Below are 20958 nucleotides of genomic sequence, written 5' to 3' on the forward strand. Positions count from 1 at the left end.
GTTGAGGCCTTTTAGCTGTGCTAGTCTTCCATGCTGAACAGGGTTTCTTCTGGATAGGACTTGTGGTGCAGTTCCCTCTATCTAACTTTTTCTTCTCTTCCTTTCTTTCTTTCTTTCTTTCTTTCTTTCTTTCTTTCTTTCTTTCTTTCTTTCTTTCTTTCTTTCTTTCTTTCTTTCTTTCTTTCTTTCTCTCTCTCTCTCTCTTTCTTTCTTTCTTTCTTTCTTTCTTTCTTCCTTCCTTCCATCCCTCCTTCCTCCTCAGGAAGCAGAGCCCCCTTCCCTAGGGTCCCCTCTCAGGCCTCAAGGTCCTCAACATTGCATCTTCAACCCGATCACCATATTTATGGACCCATCTGCTACACTGTCGAGCTTCCTGCCTGGGATTGGTCAGACTCCCATGAATATGCAGATCTTGGTTTCCACACCTCTGCCCACTAGCTTCTAAATCTTCTGGAAGACTCCAGAACCAGGGGGAGGTGCCAGAGATCTGACCTGTAGAGCCCTGCAGCCTGACCTGAAGTAAACCCAAACAGACATGCTCAGTTCACTACTGTGAGCCACTAAATCTTCTGCACTCTAGCACCACTAAAGGGTGCTACACATTGTAACAATGTATTTGTATGAATGAAAACTGATTGTTTTTTAGTTACTTATGTGCAAGTCAAATTTGGACTTTAATCTGCACAAAATGTCAGTTCAAGTAAACCTACAATTGTGAAACTTGTGAAAAAAAAATCTATGTTATCCCTTATTAACTCTTGTGAACCCTAATTAGTACTTATTATTTTCTTCCTCCCCCTTATCTCTCCTTTTTAGTTTATTATATTTCCCAATTGATCCATTTTTTTCACTGTTCTTGGAAAAGACAGAGAAAAAGCTCTACAGTCACTTTTGCAGCAGTTGTTTTCTTATTCCGGGTCACATTCCTGCGCAATGTCCTTTTGTCTCATTCGGTCAGTTGACCATGTTGGCCATGCTCATGCTTATCAGACAACAATTTCCTAAAAACTGTATATGCCGTCATAACCTTTGATATTGTACCTCACGACACGGTAAATAAATTGGCAACTCCAGTCAAAGAAGCACCTGCTAAGCGGGCACAAACAGTTTGCCCACAGTAAGCTCTGATATGACTATGACTCTGTAATACTAGGAGCGCCCGCAGTAAATGATGAAAGTGAGGCTTCCCACGTATTAGCTAGGTGTCTCATCACACAGCACTTTCAACGCAAAACTTGTCGTCACTTTCACACCTGTAAATCATGCAGTGTTTCCATTTTGTTGTCTAACCCCTGTAATTCCATCACTGGCATCTGCCCCTCTCTGTCTGGCTGTGTGTTTCTCTATCTATCTATCTATCTATCTATCTGTACCTATACACAGAAGTGTAAGCTGCTAATAGCATTATTAATCTAATGTGTGAATATTATGAAATAATATTGCAGCATTGCCACCACAGTGTGTATGCTCTCCATTTAGCTAAGTAGGTGTAGAACCCTCCTAGTAAAGGTTTAGCTTTAGGATGCAAGGTAATTTTGGGTTGGCTACCCTGTAGACAGTGGAGCAGTTGTTGATTGCTTTAGCCAGCTAAGTGTTTCACAGGCTGTTTTCTCCCTGCATTCTAGAGAATTCTTTAATCACAATGGGAGGAAGAGCAGAAAAGGCCCCAGCTAATCCCTGGGGAGGTGTGCCCAGTAGGTGGCTGGAGAGCCCATAAATCAGAAGTGCTCAACCTTTTGAACAGAAAGGGCCATTTAAGTGATTTGGTAACTGGTCGAGGGCCACATTGAAATAAAATTGTTCAGAATTGCATATTTTTGATTTTGAATAGCTGAAAGAACATTTTCCTCCTGCAGCCGCTGAATGCTGGCAGGAGGGAGAGGAGGAGAAGCTGGCTGTCAGCGGTTGCAGGTGAAAAATGGAGACGATCGGTTACTGTGAATGCTGCCCCCACCGCCCATCCTGTCCAAGTGTAAAACAGAATGTGACAGGGAGGCTACACTGGCTTTCCTGAGGGTTACCTGTACTTTGTCATAGACTTCTATTATATCTTGCAGGTGTGGTGTACCAAAACATCTGCATTCAGGATCCAATCTGTAGGACATAATAAATGTCTATGGCTCAGTAGAGCAAACCTGCAGATGCACTGTGCTGTTCCCACAGAAAGCAGCCTAATAGTTTTTAAATATTTTATAGGGGCTAATATGCCCATTGCAAAAGCGTAATGTATGTGTTGTTTAATTCACTGACCTTTTTTCCTCTTCCAGCTTCTGCTGGCTTTGCTCTCCAGGCTGCTAGAAAGGTTCCAGGAGAAGTGCACTTGGTATCACTCTGTCAGGGACAGGCGCTCATGCTACAGAGATAACATCAGCTTATGTGGCTCCTGCTCTCTCCCTGGTTGCCTGCTTCCTCTGCTGCCAGTTTAATGCACTCTTATGCTCTGGAATGGCAAGTTGGCAAGCTCAGATCACGATCAATGGGTTGCTAACCCCATGGATGCACTTCCCTGGCTTGAGGGTCACATAAGAGGGCTCTGAGGGCCACATGTTGAGCACCCCTGCCATAAACTGTCTGAAGCCTGCAGCAGGAGTTGAGTTGGTTCTGGGTCCGGTCCTGCAGGAGGAGCCCCCTGCCCAGGGGCCTCTGTTCCCAGGGCAGTCTGCTAGAACGCTCTTTGAGGGTCAGCGAAGTCCCACCTGTAGTATAGCTGGAGGGCCTATTTTAAGTCTGGTCTGGGATTTTGATCTGGGGAGCGTGCTGAAGAGTACTCAGTGGAAGTTGGTGGAAGGTGTCCAACTGTCCTGTGGTATTGTGAGTTTTGTTTCTCCCTCACTAAAGAGTGCCTGATGGATATCAGAGGCAACCAATGATCCTGTGGCATTGTGAGTACTGACCTGAATCCTAGTGACTGTGTGCAAGTCTCTGTTCTCTAAATAAGGGCAGTAACCTTTTGATTGTAAGCTCCATGAGCAGGACCCTCCAATTCCTTCTGTATCTAACTATATTGTAATAGTACTGCCCCCCTTATACTGTAAAGCGCTGTGTAAACTGTTGGCGCTATATAAACCATGTATAATAATAATATCAATAATAATGACTTAGCCAGTGGTGATTTTCTTAGGAGCTTTAACTTATATACGTTGTCTGTTTTGTTGCACAGTGACTGACTGGTAGAAAGAGAAGTGTCCTCTAATTATTCAGTATTTTGGGGGTATCCCATATTCCCCTCACCCAACCCACGTTAATCTGCAATAAAAGCATAAAAGACACCCCCTAGACTGTTACTGAGAGAGAGAGAGAGAGAGAGAGAGAGAGAGAGAGAAGAAATGCTTTGTGCCTGGCTGTACTTGCACTAACTTTGGGGAACGAAGCAGTTCATCATCTGAGGCTCACACCCAGGGCAGGAGCACAGTCCAGCCACTGGGTGTCACATGTCCTGTCACATTGCTTTAGCTATTACACGCACTCCCTTCCATTTAGAGCAGAGTGCACTGTCAGTCAAACATGTCCTTTGCCCAAACACCACCAGGTAAGACAGCCAAATTTCTGACCTCAGTTTTCTCTGGTACAGGTAAAGTAGAACTAAAGGCACACTTTTTTTTATTTTTGGATAGAGTAAGGAAGGGTTATAACCCCTGGCATTTTTTTGTCCCATTGGAGATTTCATGTCACCTCCTGTCCCATAGCCAAAATGAGAAGTGAGAGGAAATCCAGCCGAAGTGACAAAATCCCTGGTTGTCAACAGTCACCACTACTAGTGTACCCATTGGAAGATTTCCCCTCTATTACTGTACTGAGAACAACTCAAAAATTGTGATTGTTCTTTACTTTCACCTTCGATGATAATAGTAGACCAATAGAGAAGGGGCACAGACAGCATAAAAAATCTGACATATGTTCTAATTCCCCTTCACTCTATCCAAACTAAGTTATACTTTAAACAATACACCTTGTCACCAACCTGCCCCCAGTCCATGACTGGATAATAACGGGGAGGAAGAATACTTATGAAGTTGTGATTCTGCTCTTTTCTTGTGTGCTTTTTTGGGTCATGCGACAGAGCTGCACTGTCAGTGCTGCATTTAGATAACGAACCTTCAACAAGTGCTTGGTTCATTTTAAGCCAGTTATTAGCTCCTAAAATACAATGGGACTAATTTAAAAAAAAAAAAACTGCAGGAATGGAAAATATCTGTGTTACCTAAGACATATAATCAGATCCAAGCTGTCTTTTTTCTTATAACAATAATTATAAGTATTTGTTTGATTGCAAGAAAAATACTAAGCTTTCCTCTAGTTTGATAAACTTGGGAAATTATACATTAGCTAGCAGTGCATAATTAACTCACTGTGCTAAAACCTAGGCTATAAATATAATGTCACAATTTACGCACTATGTGAACTGTGAAAAGAAACTCAGACAAGCATATCTGGGGAGATCATTAACTGGGAAAAGGATAATACTAAAGAACACACAGGTGGTTTTATTTGTAAAAGATTGTTGCTATAACAGCCATTGACAGTAAGATGTGTCCAATTCATCTCTCAAGTGGGTTTACCAATGATAGCATCAAATTATAAAACATGTTCTGTTCTGGCTCTGTTGCTCACTGAAACAGTCAAATTAAAGCAGTACTTCATCCCCAAAGGGAAGATCTGGTTTTCTGCCTCCTCCCCCCTTCTCTTCAACTTTTAGACACTGGGTGAGTGGGTTCCTTGTTTTGACAAGTACCCACTCACACTTCCGCCTGGATCTGATGCGGAAGCCCCCCCCCCATTCTACCTGCTACCTCTGAGGACGGGTCATAGGTCCCAGGAGGATGTGGGACCATTCACAGGGCACAGCGTGGTTCATGCATACACAGTGGGGAACCGGCTGTGAAGTTGCAAGAAGTCACAGCTGGTTTCCCACAGTTAGCATGGTAGCGCCAGGGAACCAAAGTCCTGCAGAGAACCGGCCCAGGTGAGAATAGCGCTGGATCCTTGGACAGGTAAGTGTTATTAAAAGTCAGTGGCTACAGTATTTGTAGCTGCTGACTTTTTTTTGTGGTGGGGGAAGGGACAGAAAAACCTCTTTAAGTACAACTCTACTGAATTGTGTCACCTAAGATTTTATTTTTTAATACGGCACATATATAATACGCAATTAACCCAACAATCTGGTAGCTATATTATATGATTATGAAGCTCCTTGACATGGAATCTATAAAATATTTATCATGTATTTTTATGAGACATCTACATTATTACATGCTGTGTGCCATATCATTATTGTAATACAGACAGATTTGTAGGCTCTAAGATTTAATAAAGGAGGCATACTGTTGGCTCAGAACTTGTATTTGTTACTTATGTCTTATATACAACTTTTCTTGAGCAAAGCTGAAGGATGAAGGGCTGTGTAAAAAATCTGAATAACAAAAGCATTTTTACATTGCACTAATGTGCATCTTTTATGGAATTCATGGAGACAAGAAACTTGTGGAAGTGGGGTGTCCACAAAAGGTTGACACTGGTGCTTAAGGAACTTAATAAGAGAAACATTACATGATATAAAAGCTATTAACTGCACTTGCTGTTGTGGACTGGAGGGTTCTACTTCCAGGGTTCTGTGTAGAAATAAAATAATTGCCCTTACCAGGGATGGACTGACAACTCATGGGGCCCCCGGGCAATAAGGGATCATGGGACCCCTGTGTCCTTGCCCACACTCGAAAAAAGCCTATAAAAGGTACCAGGGGCATTTCATGGGGCCCCCTACTGACCCCGGGCCCTCGGGCACTGCCCGAGTGCTCAAATGGTCAGTCCGCCCCTGGCCCTTACTATGCAATTGTTGAGATAAAATGTCTACCACATTTAACAAAACATTTACCACACACTTACTGCATTTGTCAGAGAGGCATTTTTCCTATTTACTTACATATAAAGCACATTGGCTGCACATTTCCCACAGTGACTTTACAGCATACCTGTGCTTTGCCCATGTAGGGAAACTAACAGGTTTGATTTAGTGGAATATTTACAGGCATTTTAAACACACCTTCCCTTCACTACCCCAACCCTCCATTTAGCCACCAGGAACAAAAAAAAACAACTCTATACTTCCAGGTATGGGGAACACATGACACATTCCTAGGTGACGGTATTGACTCATAGGGATGAGTGAATTGGTCAGGGAGCAGTTCAAGAGTTACTCCTTGAACCCATTGTAATGTCTGAAAATTGTGACTTTTAACCCAAACCCTCCTGTAGTCTGTGAGGACAAATTTTTCTCATCTCTAAGCCTGAAGATTTTGACAGTTTAGTGGCTTTGTGAGCAGTAAGTTGATGCACTTTTCCATGTAATGCCAAAACGTTTAATTCTATTTTATTAGCTGCTGTCATTGATATAGTAACTGATGATTCTAACAGCAATTTGTATCTAAAGGCACCTTTCCTTGGGGAATCAAAGCTAGGGCTTCAGTGCTGGATTACAAGCAACTGTGGCAGTGGATGGATGGGATGGATGAATGGGATCAGTTTATGGGGCTTTTGCTGAAACCCAAATATAGTTAGAAAACCGTGGATTTAAGCTGAACCCTATTAAAGATTATCTAATTACAATGCAATCTGTGGGATATATTAGGCAGCAAGTAAAAACATTGTCCATGACGTTTATGTTATGATGTACAAAAAATTGGTCATTAGAGTTTGCAGTGCATGGGGCTGTGAGGCAGCAGACTGGTCAGTGTGCACATTCTGAACCATGTCCACAGCCAAAAGCACCTACAATGGACACGCATGGATAAGCATCAGAACTAGACACAGAGTAATGAAATAAGGTGGCCTGGTCTGATGAATAATGGTTTTTTTTACATCATGGATGGCTGGGTACATTGCTTACCTGGGGAAGAGATGGCATCAGGATGCAGTATGAGAAGAAGACAAGCTGGTTGGAGGCAGTGTGATGCTTTGGGCAATGTTCTGCTGGGAAATCTTGGGTCCTGACATTCATATGACTGTTACTTGGCACATGCCACCTACCTAAACATTGTTGTTGACCAAGTACAACCCGTCATGGAAGTGGTATTCCCTGATGGCAGTAGCCTCTTTAAGCAGGATAATGAGCCCTGCCAAACTGCAAAAATAGTTCAAGAATGGTTTGAGCAGCACAACTCTATTGACCATCTGTGGGATGTGCTGGAAAAACAAATCTCCATGGAGGAGGCCCCACCTCGCAACTTATAGGACTTAAAGGATTTGATATTGACAGCTTAACATAGAAACATAGAGTGATGGCAGGAAAAAAGACCAAGCGGTCCACTGATGCCAGATACCACAGCATACCTTCAGAGGTCAAGTGATTGTTTTGGTGGAAAAAGAGGCTGTTTTGGTGGCAAAATGGGGACCTAGTCAATATTAGGTGGGTGGTCATAAAGTTATGGCTAATCGGTGGACCATACCTATGGGATCCCTCTATAAGCTGGGAACCACTGTAGTACTACTCCAGTGATCTCCACGAGACTCTGGGTCCTGTGCTGAGCGACTGTCCTGCTGTATTCTGAAGCTTGGTTGTGGGTTGTGCAGCATGGGCGCCTTGCAGAGAATGCTTTGCATTTTCTCAATGAATTCAAAATGTTCTCTGACTGAACTGGGTGCAGAGGCAGGGCAATGATCCAGCCACAACTGGATGTCTCACACTGGTGGCAAGTGAAGGTTCCCCTGCACTGGATGAGGAGGAATGTGGTGCTAAGTGAGACTTCCAACTTCTTTGAAAGTCAATGTTCACCTTTTCTTTTATACTATCAATGCCTTCACATTGTAAGAAGCCCAGAGATGCAGTTGAGGTCAATGGAAAAGCAGTTTTACCTCAGAGAACCATGTGCAGATAATGCCAGGGGAACTCCTTGTTTCCAAAATCACCTTTGTGAGGCTAGTGTCAAACTAGTGCCCTTATCATACAAAGAATCCATTATTTAAAATGTTGCATTGGTCAAGGTAGTGCTGAGGTCTAGGACTTTTTTCTTGAAGGTAGTGCTGGAGAAAAAAAATGCCAGAAATATTGTACATATTAGATTCATGCTATATAAGCAGCTTTACCCCAATAGTCCATAGGGTCCTCACTTAAAAAAACTGAATCATATGGTTTAGGTACATTTTTGATCATTTGCAGAACCTACTTGCCCCTACTCACTGTGCATGTGGAAAATCTGCCTCTCCCCTTAAGCCTGCCTGACATTATGAATACAGGAGATTGTCTAACTTTATTTGTCAGAAACAAGTTCACACTGCTGACTCCAAAGTAAAAAAAGACCTTAGCAAAAATGTATAAACTAAAATTTACTTCACTCAAAAAAAAACAAAAATACTGAATCCTCACCCCTAAAACACTAAACCTAAAAAAAACCAACCTTAAGACACTATATCTCTAACCCGTTTAACCTAACTGAAATTAAGAAAGAACCATGAAAATGTGAAATAAAAAAATAGTATAACAAGTAACTAATATATGTATATAAACTACAAGAGCAGCAGCTAAACAGAAAATAAAGTTGTTGCTGTCACACACAAAAAGGTAGTCCAAGAAAGGGAGGACCAGAGTAAAATAAGAAAAAAATAGACTGAGGGCCAGCATGACAGGGGTTAAAGAAGCTTGAGTCTAAGATTGGGGGTATGGCTGAAGTTTAAAAGTAAATAGTTGGTAAGCTCTTGGGATTGGGTCAGGGTCAGGCAGGGGTGGAGCTGAAAGGGGTGGTCTGGTAGCTGGCCTGGGGAGGTCTTCAGTCAGAGGTCAGTCAAGTTGGAGAAAACTTCCTACCCTCCCGTCCTGTTTGTATTGGTCTCTCAAATTTGGGAATGGTGGTGGTTGTGGTTTATTTTGTAATGTGGCCAGTGGGGTGCAAGGTCCTTTCTAGGTTAGTATGGGCACAAAGGTACAGTGTAGGGACCTGTCTGAGGTACGGTTCCCAGTTGTTGGGATGTGCATCTGCGAGTTGTCTCCAAGTCAGTGTTTTTTGCAGCTGGAGGCCTGATTAAGTGATACGCAGGTACTTTCCTTTCCTTACTTTCCTTCGCGACTAATAGGGCCTTGGGGCTCCATTGCATATTGATATTAAATTACTGTATTGTTCTGTTTTTATCTGTTATTTATATATTTGGTTAATAAAAGGCTGTGATGGTCATTTAACCCCAACTTGTTGCAGTGAGATTATTCTATAAGTGATGGGTGGGGTTTTGGTCAGAGCAGTTCAGAAGCAAACCATATTTAATACCCTAGTCAAGGACTGTTTGGTTTGTTCAGCACTGTATAGTATGGCAGCAACTACCTCTCCCTGCAAACACTCTGTCTGCTTTCCTTATCTACTCCAGGTCTCTCCAACACACACTGACAAAAGGTTGTTGGGAGCCCTGACTTTTACAGGGTATGGGCTGGAACATATGTTAACCCCCGTTTTTGGACATTCTCAGCCACAAGTCAGAGGCCATAAAGTGCATTATTGGTTGTTGGTTCAGACTGAACTCTTGTTTGCCCCTAACCTGAAGCTGATCCCTATTTTGCAACTGTCTGCCTAGGTGTCCAACACTGTCACATGGAGGCAGGATGGGAGACTTCAGAGCTGTGCAAGCTTCATAACATTTCTTGCACAAGGCTTTTTCTTTTGTCTCCCACTAGATAAAAACAGAGTGGAGGGGGAATAGAAAAGGTATGCATTTGCAGCTGGTGGGGTCAACATTTAAATTAATCTGTTGTTTTGGGCTACATTGGCAAAGCACAGGTTTGCTTTAAAGCTGAACTTTAGCTATAATGAAGTAAGTCCCAAGGAGCAGGTGTCCTATTTGTGCATGCAGCTGGATCCTGGAGAAATCTTCACTGTAGGGATGCCTGTCCTCTTCCTGACTCTGACCTTCTGACACTGCAATGGTTAATAGCTGTGGGACTTCAGGTAGAAGAGCAGTAGAGATGGTGCGATGGGGATACACCCCTCCTTCCTCCTTTTTTCATTGATTTTGCTGCTTGTAACACAATCTGTGAATGCTGGAAAGTCTGAACAGTCACAGGATTCTCTTCCAATATCATGAATGGGGGAGAAATGGAGACAAAGGAGGGGACAGTTGTGCTTATATGCAGTACCATCATGCCAGATAGGAAGGCTTTCATTATATGGATATCATCACTAATTTGTAAATTTATTATAGTCAAATAATTGAGTGTGATCCCTGAGACTTATTGAAGCTTCATAAAGTACACTTGCTGTGTTTCTAACTTATGTAAAACCAATAATGTTTAGAAGATGGCGGTAGAAGTATATCCTAAATTAGTATCAGGGGTCACAACTGGAACCATATAAGGTTGAGTATCCATAAAGATCCTAGGTAAAATTAGGAGTTCTGCAAGCACCATAAGGAGATTTGGATATAGCCAGCCACTGGTGAGGTTCCAAACTAGCCACAGACATTCAGACAATTTTGAATCAAAGATATTTTCATCTAAGAAAGTAAAAATAGTTTTTTTAGGTTTTCAATCAGATAAGCTTAGCATGGGGAGGGAGGCACAGATAAGGATAGTGCATGTATCCTTTGAGAACCAATTCTTGACTGGTTGCTCGACTGGTGTTCCTTACCAATGATTACTTCTGTTTGCATTGGCTTTGTTTCAGTCTGCCATAGATGGATCTTGGCCAGTTCAGCAGGGTTCATAACCCAATAAGGCTTTATAGTGATGCTTGGTTGCAAGCCATAGCATCAGTCTTATTATAAACAAGGGTATTGTAAAAAGTCAACCCTATGACATCTATACAGTATCAGTTTGGATGTTTGTATAGATATTGTAATTGGTTTACTACATAGTATCTACTTGAGCTATTTAACTACCAATGAATTCAATGTTTGATTTCTTGGTTTCTTTTTTTATAACAAGAAAAACGTTAGAGCTGCAATTATGTCTTCCTGGAAATCACTAGCCACTGGAAAGAAAAATAAAAACCATAAAATATATAGCTACCCTGCCAAACCAAAAAGGTTGCACATCTGCCAAAAACACTGAAATGTGAAAAAGAAAAGTACTGTGGGCTAGTCATACCATACAGAGTAACGGACCCTTTGTGCCATCAAAAGTTCAGTTCAGAAAACGGATGTCATGACGTGAGATGGAAAGCACCAGGGTATTCATGTTCAGTTTCATTAATCCTGGAAACAGAAATCACCTGGAAATATTCAGCTGTACACTGATGACTTGGTCCTAGGAACTGATAATACAAAATGACTTTAATACAGCTCACAAAGGTACCAGCAGGTTATAATGGAAAATTAAAGTAAATATGAACCCAACCACTGAAATTTCATATAAGCTTTAACAAGAAGTAATTTTACATTTTTTAATAAAACAATACCTTATGATCTTGCCATGAAGGTCATTACTGTGGGTAAAGCCTTACAACTGTCTTTTTGTTTCAGAATTTAATTGGAATTTCAAGAGATCATAACAAGCCATGGTTTCCCCACGCAGGTTGACATTGAGCAGGCATGTAAAGAAACAGCATATGTACGCAAAATGATAAGCATAACAATAAACTGTTAACAGGGTCAGAGAGGACCAGGTTTAAAAATTAGGTATTACAACTGTCTTTCAATTGAGCTCCTGCATTGTCACCCTTTCACATACACCCCCTGGTGTATGTATACATGCAGCTGTACCAACATTTTGCCCAGGTATGGTCCACTCTTGTCATTATCAGGAAGCTGGCCCAGAGAAATGATGTGCATCCCCCAGGACAGTGAATGCATGTAAATAATGGCTGAAAGAGGCTCTAGAAGGTCAGCAAACCACTGCTATGGCTAGCCAGGCTGCATGTGCAGATAAGGATCTGGTATAGAAAATTAGGGAAAGAACCCAAAGCTTTTTTTTTGTTTTGCTGGAGTGCCTTCCATACCAAACCTGAAGGGGGGTTTGTTATGAATTATGAAATACTCATACTCCATTTTCCCTACTTTGCTAGGGAGGCACCCAGAGCAGGAAGAAGTGAACAGCACCGGCAGGGAGACTTCCAGTAGAGGAGGTAAAGGACAGCTTTGTGCAATGTCATTATACAGAGCAGGTAATTATAACCTTTTTTATTTTAATTTTTAAAAAATAGCCTTTATTACTTTAAGTCCTTAATTAAAGAAGTCATGGTTTCCATACACTGCAATAATTATGGCCAAAAAGCCTTAAACAACTGTAAGCAGTTTGGAATAAATAGCTCCAGATTATTAGGCTATATTTGCACTTAACCACTTCAAGTCCGGACACTTTTACCCCCTTCCTGTCCAGGCCACTTTTCAGCTCTCAGTGCTGTCAGACTTTGAATGACAATTGCGTGGTCATACAACACTATACCCATATGATTTTTTTTTGCATTTTTTTGAGACAGATAAAACTTTATTTTGGTGGTATTTATTCACCACTGGGATTTTTTGTTTTTTCTATATAAATGAAAAAGTCCAAAAAATTTTTTAAAAAGTGTTTTTCGTTAAAATTTTACAAATAAATAATCTTTCTTCATAAATCTTGACCAAAACTTATTCAGTTATCTTTTTAGTAAAAAAAAAATAACCCAAATTAGTTTATAACCAAAAATTATAATTTTTCAAAAATGTATTTTACAGTTTTATTTTTTTTTTTATATTATTATTTTTTTTTAACATACTGTCACCCTAGCAGTACAGTGTCTCCATAGTGACACTGTACTACTTGTGGGGGTTGATGAAGATTTTTTTTTCTTTTTTTTACACTGATTGCTTTTATAAAGGCTGTAAAAGCAATAATTTCTCTTTCTCTCTGGCTGCATTCTTGCTGCCATTGAGAAATACTGTGAGAGCAGTGATTGGTCATAGCTTGTCACATGGTACAAGGCTGTTGTGAATAGCCGTGTATCATGTGATCTCTGTGATCATTCACAGATTTCACACGTAGGAAGCAATGATGTCAGAAGTGACATCTTGCTTACTGCTCTTCATGTGATCACTGATTGGCCAATCAGTGATCACATGATAGGGACCTCACACAGAGGTCCCATACAGCAATTGCTGTTCTGCTGTGTTCGGAGGACACAACGGGCACTGGATTGCGGTGCCGCGCTCCCAGGAAGCGCGCACAGGCTAAAATGGCAGGTGTTGTTTATGAACAGCATCTGCTCCTGCACTGCTCCCGTCCGGCCATTTATATACATGGGCTGGATGGGAAGTGGTTAAAGACAATGGTTCTAGATGTGCATCTAGCTGGTGGGAAGTAAAGGAATGATTTCATGATTCCATCCATCCCTGAATCAAGAAATATTCGATTTATTTGTGGGATATGTGATGAAATAAGAAATGCGAATACCTTCTACTCTAAGAAGACTTTACTATGCTATGAGTGTTCTCACCATAACCTATATGAATATACTATCTCATTAACACAAAGAGAAATACAAGCAGGTGTAGTTTTACTAAATAGACTTTACCAGCTCAGAATCTGGTGCAGCTTTTCATGGCATCGCTTCTCGGCCTTTTGGCTAAGATCACGTGTAGTATCTGTTCTTATCAGTGTCCAGTAGGGGTGCTCCACGGTCATTCTAGCTTTGCGGGGATGACTGGTTGTATAGTACCCCTGCTGGTATGATGGGGGTCCTGATGGCTAGTACAGGCTGGAATAGAAACCGAGGCGCCAACAGGCTGCTGGGGCCCGGGAGTAATTCCCCCTGGAAAACCGGAGGGGCCCAGTTCCTCCTGATTTGAGCGGATCTACCTTGTCTGGCCAGGGGTCGGGAAGGCAGAAAGTCCACAAACCAGTGCCCCCTGAGTAGTCGCCTCAGGGGTGCCACTAGTAACACCTGGGCGTGGGACCCCACAGTGTGAAGATGGCACATGGTCACTGTGTTTACACTTTTCTTGCACAGCGCCCTTAGGACCAGGCCTTTTGGCTAGGACCAGGGCAATTTTTGCTACAGGCCTCAGGGCCTGGTCTGTGCACAATTTGGCACAACCACTTTTTTATTTTCTATTCATTTAATTTATTTCACCTCCCACGTTTTGTCACTTTTTCTTTACTTATACTTATACTTTACTTATATGTGTGTTTTCCTCACAGGATGGAGGGTGTGGGTCCCTTCGGGGGAAGGACAAAGCATACCCCTAAGTGCACTTTTTCGTTTGGTGTTTTGCACTTGCACATTTGTTTGTGAACACTTACGGGTTTTTCGTTTAGCTGCACGTTTGCGGACTTAAAAAAAAAAAAAAAAAGCTGTTCATGGCAGCCAATCCATTTTCTAACCTCAGCTTATTCAATTAAGCTTTGACAATAAAATTTGTAGGCTGATTGGTTTCTATGCAGAGCTGGACCAGATTTTGCATTATGCAGTTTTACTAAATAATTTGTAGTATTCATAATTTACCAGCATCCCTGCCAGGCAGGTATAGTGGTGAAAGGGAGAAGCATGAGAGTAGTGAATCCATTAATACATAACAACATTTATACTCTAATCTTTTCCTTTTCTGTTACATTCCCACACATTCTTTCTCTTCCCTCTTGTACCTGCTCCCCCCCCCTCATCATAAGACTTGACTCATTTGACACACCTTTTCACTGATGACATACAGAAACTCAAACTGTCTAGCAAAAGTAACAGCTTGCACCGCATTATACTGCATATAAGGCAGCATTGGCATGGTTGTTAAGCCATTGTGCGAATTTACTGATTCCTGTGACTCAGATTGGAAGCTCTGTGCAAATAGCTATGGCCTCTGAGGCCGTACAGTGCAATCACAGGCTCTCGTTGGCTGCAGCTATTGATGACTATTTGCACAGCCAGTAACAGCCACATGAATCAGTAGATTATTGCCACTGGGATTCACGGAGTGGATAATGTCCGTGCGAACGCAGCCTAAGGCTCCATGTGCACGGAACGATTGAAACTGACTGCTGGAAAATGTAGGTTAAAAAATGTCTGTTTATCCGCATTTGCATACCTTGTTTATGAGCGTTTGCGTTTAGAAGCATTTATTAACCACTAGCCTACAGGGCACTTATACCCCCTTCCTGCCCAGGCCTATTTTCAGCTTTCAGCGCTGTCACACTTTCAATGACAATTACGCGGTCATGCAACACTGTACCCATATGAAATTTTTATAATTTTTTTGGAGACAGATAGGGCTTTATTTTGGTGGTATTTAATCACCTCTGGGTTTTTTCTTTTTTCTTAAACAAACCAAAAACCACTGAAAATTTTTGGAAAAAAAAAAGTTTTTACTTAGTTTTTGTTATACAATTTTGTAAATAAGTGATTTTTCTCCTTCACTGATGTGCGCTAATGAGGCTGCAGTGATGGGCACTGATAGGCTGCACTGATGGACACTGATAGGTGGCACTGATGGGCACTGATGAGGAGGCACTGGTAGGTAACACTGATGGGCATTGACAGGCATCATTGATGGGCACTGAAAGGCAGCACTTATATATGGCACTGATAGGTGGCACTGATAGGTGGCACTGACTGGCACTGATAGACGGCACTGACTAGCACTGTTAGGTGACACTGACTGGCACTGTTAGGCGGCACTGACGGGCACTGATAGGCAGCATTGACTGGCACTGATAGGTGGCACTGATTGACAGCACTGATAGGTGGCACTAACTGGCATTGATAGGTGGCACTGACTGGCACTGATGGGTGACACTGAAAGGAAGCTCAGATGGGCACTGATATGTGGCATTGATGTGCACTGGTAGGCACTGATATGTGGCATTGATGTGGCACTGATGGGCACTGGCAGGTGGCACTGCTGGGGCTACACAGATCATCAGGACACACTGATCATCAGTGCCCTGATGATCAGTGTACATGTCCCCTCCGAGGAATGCCAATTACCGGTTCTCCTCTCCTCTCCTCTCAAGCTGTCAGTGTGACAGCTCGAGAGGAGAGAAATGCCGATAACTAGCATTTCCCTATTTACATGAGATCAGCTGTGATTGGACACAGCTGATCACATGACCGAGCTGACGTCTTCGGCTCTTTCCATCAATCAGTGATCCGCTGTGTCTGAGGGACACAGCGCACCACCGATAGCCTCGCTGCGCGCTCCCGGAGCTGCACATGCGCAATTAGAATGGGACGACGTCATATGACATCTTCCCAGAACAAGAGAACCGCCTTGCGCCCGTCACTGTACTATATGGCGGGCGGGAGGATAAAGATAACCTCAGGAGACTTTCCAAAATGCCCAGAACAGTAAAAAATTAACTCTTTCAGACATTTTGAGAGAAATAGAGAGAGCAGAGGCAGAGAGAGAGCAGTATTTGTTGAGATTAGCTGTCTTTTTTTGTGGTGTTTGGATGTGTTCCAGGTCATTTCTGTGCAGAAATTATTGCAGCAGTGTATAACATATTTTCTTTCATGCAAAACCTCAAAGTATGGTGTACCAGGTCCATTTGAGTACCGGGAAAACACTTTGCATGCATTTTTCATGATGAAAAAAGGCTCTGGACAGTATCTGGAAATGAAAGAGTTAAAAAAAATTTCCAAACGCAAAGACTTATAAATGCGGTTAGCCGCCTTTACATGCATTTACAAGCGTTTGAAACGCTTACAAAATCTAATTCTGAACACAAGTTTGGTGCGTTCAAAAAAAGACTGTAAACTCAACTGCCTGTAAACGACTGTAAACAACATAGTGTACATGGACACATAGGAAAACATTAGGGTGAGTTCAGGGGCTGCTGAAAAAAACGCAGAAAAGCTCCTAAATGTGAGTTTATCAGCTGCAGTGTACATGGAACCTAAGGGAGTTGATTTAGTAAAACCGGAGAGTGCAAAATCTGATTCAGCTCTGTAGAGAAACCAATCAGCTTAAAGAGGCATTTTTTTTGTCAGCGCTTAATTGTTTAAGCTGAAGATAGAAACTGATTGCCTACCATGCACAGCTGCACCATATTTTGGGTGCACCCATTTTAGTAAATCTCCCCCTAATGCAGGCCATAGACAGTTTATTTATCGTTTATGGTTTTTTTTTCTTCTTTGTTCTAGCTATTATATGAGTTGGGAGACATATTGCTGCCTAGCTGATCAAATTCCCATACAGAGGCTAATAGTTATCGTGGATGAAAATATTGGTAATGGGGTTGCAGGATCTGCTTACCAGAATGTTAAAAAAGCAATTTAAAAAACAAAGTGTCACCTAACCTAGAAAATGTCCCTAATTCGCTCAGTTGTCTGCATCATTCTCTCTGACTATGACTCAGTCTGACAATACAACAAATCAGTCTGCCTGCCAACACATGCAAGCAGCAATCAGTAGTTAAGGTGCAATGAACAACAAAGAACTTGGATTAAATCAAATCTTTGGTAATATTGCCTGTCAGTTACGATAAAACATATACTTTAATACTTTCTGGTGAAACATATGTGCAAATCTTACTTTTTAATCTGCATGCTTGCTGTGAGTAATTGACTCAGAAAGTACTAAAGCTACAGAGAGCCAGGCATCTAGTTTTCCTAAAATGGGGAGAGCGGTGGCAGTATCTCATATTTTAACTTTTTTTGTGTTTCCTTCAAAGAATACCTGAGATAAGAAAGATAAAGGGCTTATTTATTTATGGTACTTATATAGTGCTGTCAATTTATGCAGTGCTTTACATATGTATTGTACATTCACATCAGTCCCTAACCCTTCAAGGGGTGTACAGTCTAAGGGCCCTAACTCATATTCATACATACACATACTAGGGACAATTTAGACAGGAGCCAATTCACCTACCAGCATGTCTTTGGAGTTTGGGAGGAAATTGGAGGAAACCCACACAGGCACAGGGAGAGCATGCAAATTACAGGCAGGTGGTGCCATGGTTGGGATTCAAACCAACGACCCTAGTACTGCCAGAAGAAGTGCTAACCATTTAGCCACTAAGCTGCCCGTATATATTGCTGACCACTCAGAAAATACTAGATACCAGGCTGTTAAACTGACCCCACTCAGTTTAATATTTTCTGAGCCAGTGATTAGGATTGGGCATGCATACAGAAAAAGTCTGAGAAAAGTTTGAAGTTCTTATCTGTACATTTGTCCAGTTCAATGACTCAGCAAACAGAAATCATTTTTGCCTGGAGTTGGCTTTAAACATATATTTTTTAACATGCATACACTCACTGCTTTTGTTTTTTTGTTTTTTTTTCAAATACGCACACGCATTTGTTTCTTTTTTTCTATATTTATAGCATTTAATAAATGATCACACGCTGATAAATGCATGCGTATGCAACATTTCTCTGTGCTACTTATTGTGATGCTGCCTGTACAGTCGCTTGCCTTAGCCTCAACTACTTTACTGCCTCGGTCAGCTGTTTTAATAAGAGAGCAAATTACACCTCAACCTGTACATATTTTTCTCTTTGTTTGCAGTACTATAGTGCATTGACAGTTGTATCATAAATAAAAAAAAAAAATACTCTGCATGTGTTTTATGGACCAACTTGTAATTTAGTTGCTGTCTGGGGCCGTTTACACTTGTTTCTCTAAGAGTTATATGTTCAATATGCAGCAAATGTTTGATGGCAAACTCTGACACATGCAATGTACTGCAGATGATGAAATGCTATAGAGAATAAAGTAAGACCCTATCTCTGTTTATGCAAATGTGGCCTGACTGCCAAAGAGTATTGGTAATGTAAAAAGCAAAATAGTCTATGCAGTTAGAAACTAATATAACACTTCAGCATCTAGTGACCAAGCCTCGGTGGGCGGGGCGAAACGCGACAGAGGGTGCAGATGGAACGGCACTGGCTGAGGTCACATTCATCTAACTTTCAAGCACCGGGTCGGTAAGCGGTGTTTCTTCCTTTCCTTCAGCATCTAGGCTGTGATTATACATTAAGTATAATACAGAGTAGGTAAGTATAAAACTGTTTGCTATTTAAAAAAAGACTTTACTATCACTTTAACTACCTTTACCTTTAACACTAAAAAGGGAAATCCCACATTCCCCAAGTGTCCTAGTCTGAGTCAGGGGATTTCAATGATTGATATGAAGGTAGGACTGATGAGTCAGCAGCTCTGCCTTAACAATGACCTGATATCAGTCCCCCAAGGGACATTGGAACAAGTTGCACTAAAACCATCAGTAGATTAATCAGATTACAATAAGGCACAGTGGCTCCATTAAGGCTGCTCTCAACAAAAATGGAGTGTTCCAAGACCAGGGAGCTCAGATTTAATAGCTGTTGTGTATTGTCTCCTTGTGAGCAAATATCAATTTTAAAAGCGGACCCATTATTTTGCACAATCATTGGATTTTGTACACCCCAAGGGAGTAAGACATTACCATCTTACATTAGCATATAATTATTACTTGAAGGTTACATTTTTATAGTAATGTTCAGTGCATGGAACAAGGTCATCCAGTGCTCAGGGTACATTTGTCATATTTCAAGCCCCCCATGCCCCCCCCCCTTTATTACACATACGGCTAGGTTCCCACCTATGCAGTTTGTGTTTGATACGTTTCTGAATTGCGTTTTGCATTGTTGCACCTGTGTTTTTGACGCATTTTTGATGCGTTTTGTGGGTTTCTTTTCTTGTTGCTAGGCAGATTTAAAATGCATCAAAAACGCACTACATGCTTTTCTGCAGTGTTTTCATTAAAGTCTATAGAACCAAAAACGCAACGTTTGGCGTTACAAAAAGTCCCTGACCCTTTCCAAAAAATGCACTGGGTGAAAACGCAGAGATGTGAACGTGTTCCATAGGAAATCATGTCAAATGGACTGTAGTGCATTTCTGCAAATTGCTGCGGAAAACATTTAGGTATGAAGTTAGGGTAAGTCAGTGTCTTTTCAAGACAAGAAATATTTACAATATTTTAAAATCAACCCAGTTTAATTAAGTTAAAATTCACTTACAGCTGCCCCAACTGCCCCCACTCCCTCCGCCCACATCCGGGCCCTGTTTGACGGTCAGGAAAAACACTTTGGCAGTGGTTAGTAGGAGGAAAATATGCCCTGATGTTGGTGACATTGGGAGGAGAAATTTAAGGGGCTTTGAAAGAGGTACTGGGGGTGTCTTCTCCAGGGGGATGGGAACATTCCTGGGAAATAATGAGAGCCTAGGGAGCACTTCAGGGGCTGGGTGGCACTGTGGGAGGCTGGCGGGCTCTGTAGGGTACTTTTGGAGGTTAAGGGCAATAAAGTAGGCTGAAGGCTCTGCAACAGACTGGGGTTCATTGTGGATAGTTGGGTAGTACTGCAGATGGCTGGTGGAGACTGAGAAACAGGTTGTTGGACTAAGGTAACAAGAGTACTGAATTCTGAGCTGTACGCATCATGTGGTGCCAGCAAAACACCTCTTAGATCCTAGGACAAGGCTATACACAGAACCGTCCCTGCCAGGAGAACACAGTGATTACTGCTAGCAGCTATAATAGCTGCTAGCAATAATTATATGTAAAAACCAGTATGCTGGTTGTACCCAATTTGATCAATCAACTTGGGTACATTCAGCCTGCCCATACATGGTTCAAATCTCACCCTGTGCCTGCTGAACAGGCTGAGATTCAAACCACCTATGGCTTGCTAAAGTTTTCATATGCTGGCAGTTGACTTTTACCCAATCCCTCTACAGCAGACCTCAGATCATGGTGACCCCGCTTTTTTTCCTGCAGCTACTTCTATGGTTTCCTCTGAGCATGAAACTGTTTAGGCTGTTCCTATTGGAACAAAGCAGATAACATTGTTGAGTCACTTCAATTTTTTTTCATAAGAGCCCTAGCAGAGGTTTCATGTACAAGAGGAGCTGCTGTGTTTATACGGGAAAGTAGCTTTTAGACAAGACAAGGCCAGTCCCAAATCTTCCAGTATTTGAGCCATTCTTAGGTGGAATTGCTAGTGTGTTGTGGATCATTATCATGTGAAGGATCCATTTCTGGTTGAACTTCAACTTCACACTTTGATATTATGCAGACTTCATAGCTGATGC

General features: G+C 41.8%; 1 pseudogene; it reads left to right on the forward strand.

Annotated features, from left to right (window-relative positions):
- The first annotated feature begins 13491 nt into the window (after positions 1 to 13491).
- LOC149472020 (U2 spliceosomal RNA) lies at positions 13492 to 13660 on the forward strand (annotated as a pseudogene).
- The last annotated feature ends 7298 nt before the right edge of the window (positions 13661 to 20958 follow it).

This window comes from Staurois parvus, unplaced genomic scaffold, assembly GCF_062004578.1.
Source record: "Staurois parvus isolate SC_StPar_1 unplaced genomic scaffold, SC_StPar_1.0 ptg000025l, whole genome shotgun sequence".
NCBI classification, from domain to species: domain Eukaryota; kingdom Metazoa; phylum Chordata; class Amphibia; order Anura; family Ranidae; genus Staurois; species Staurois parvus.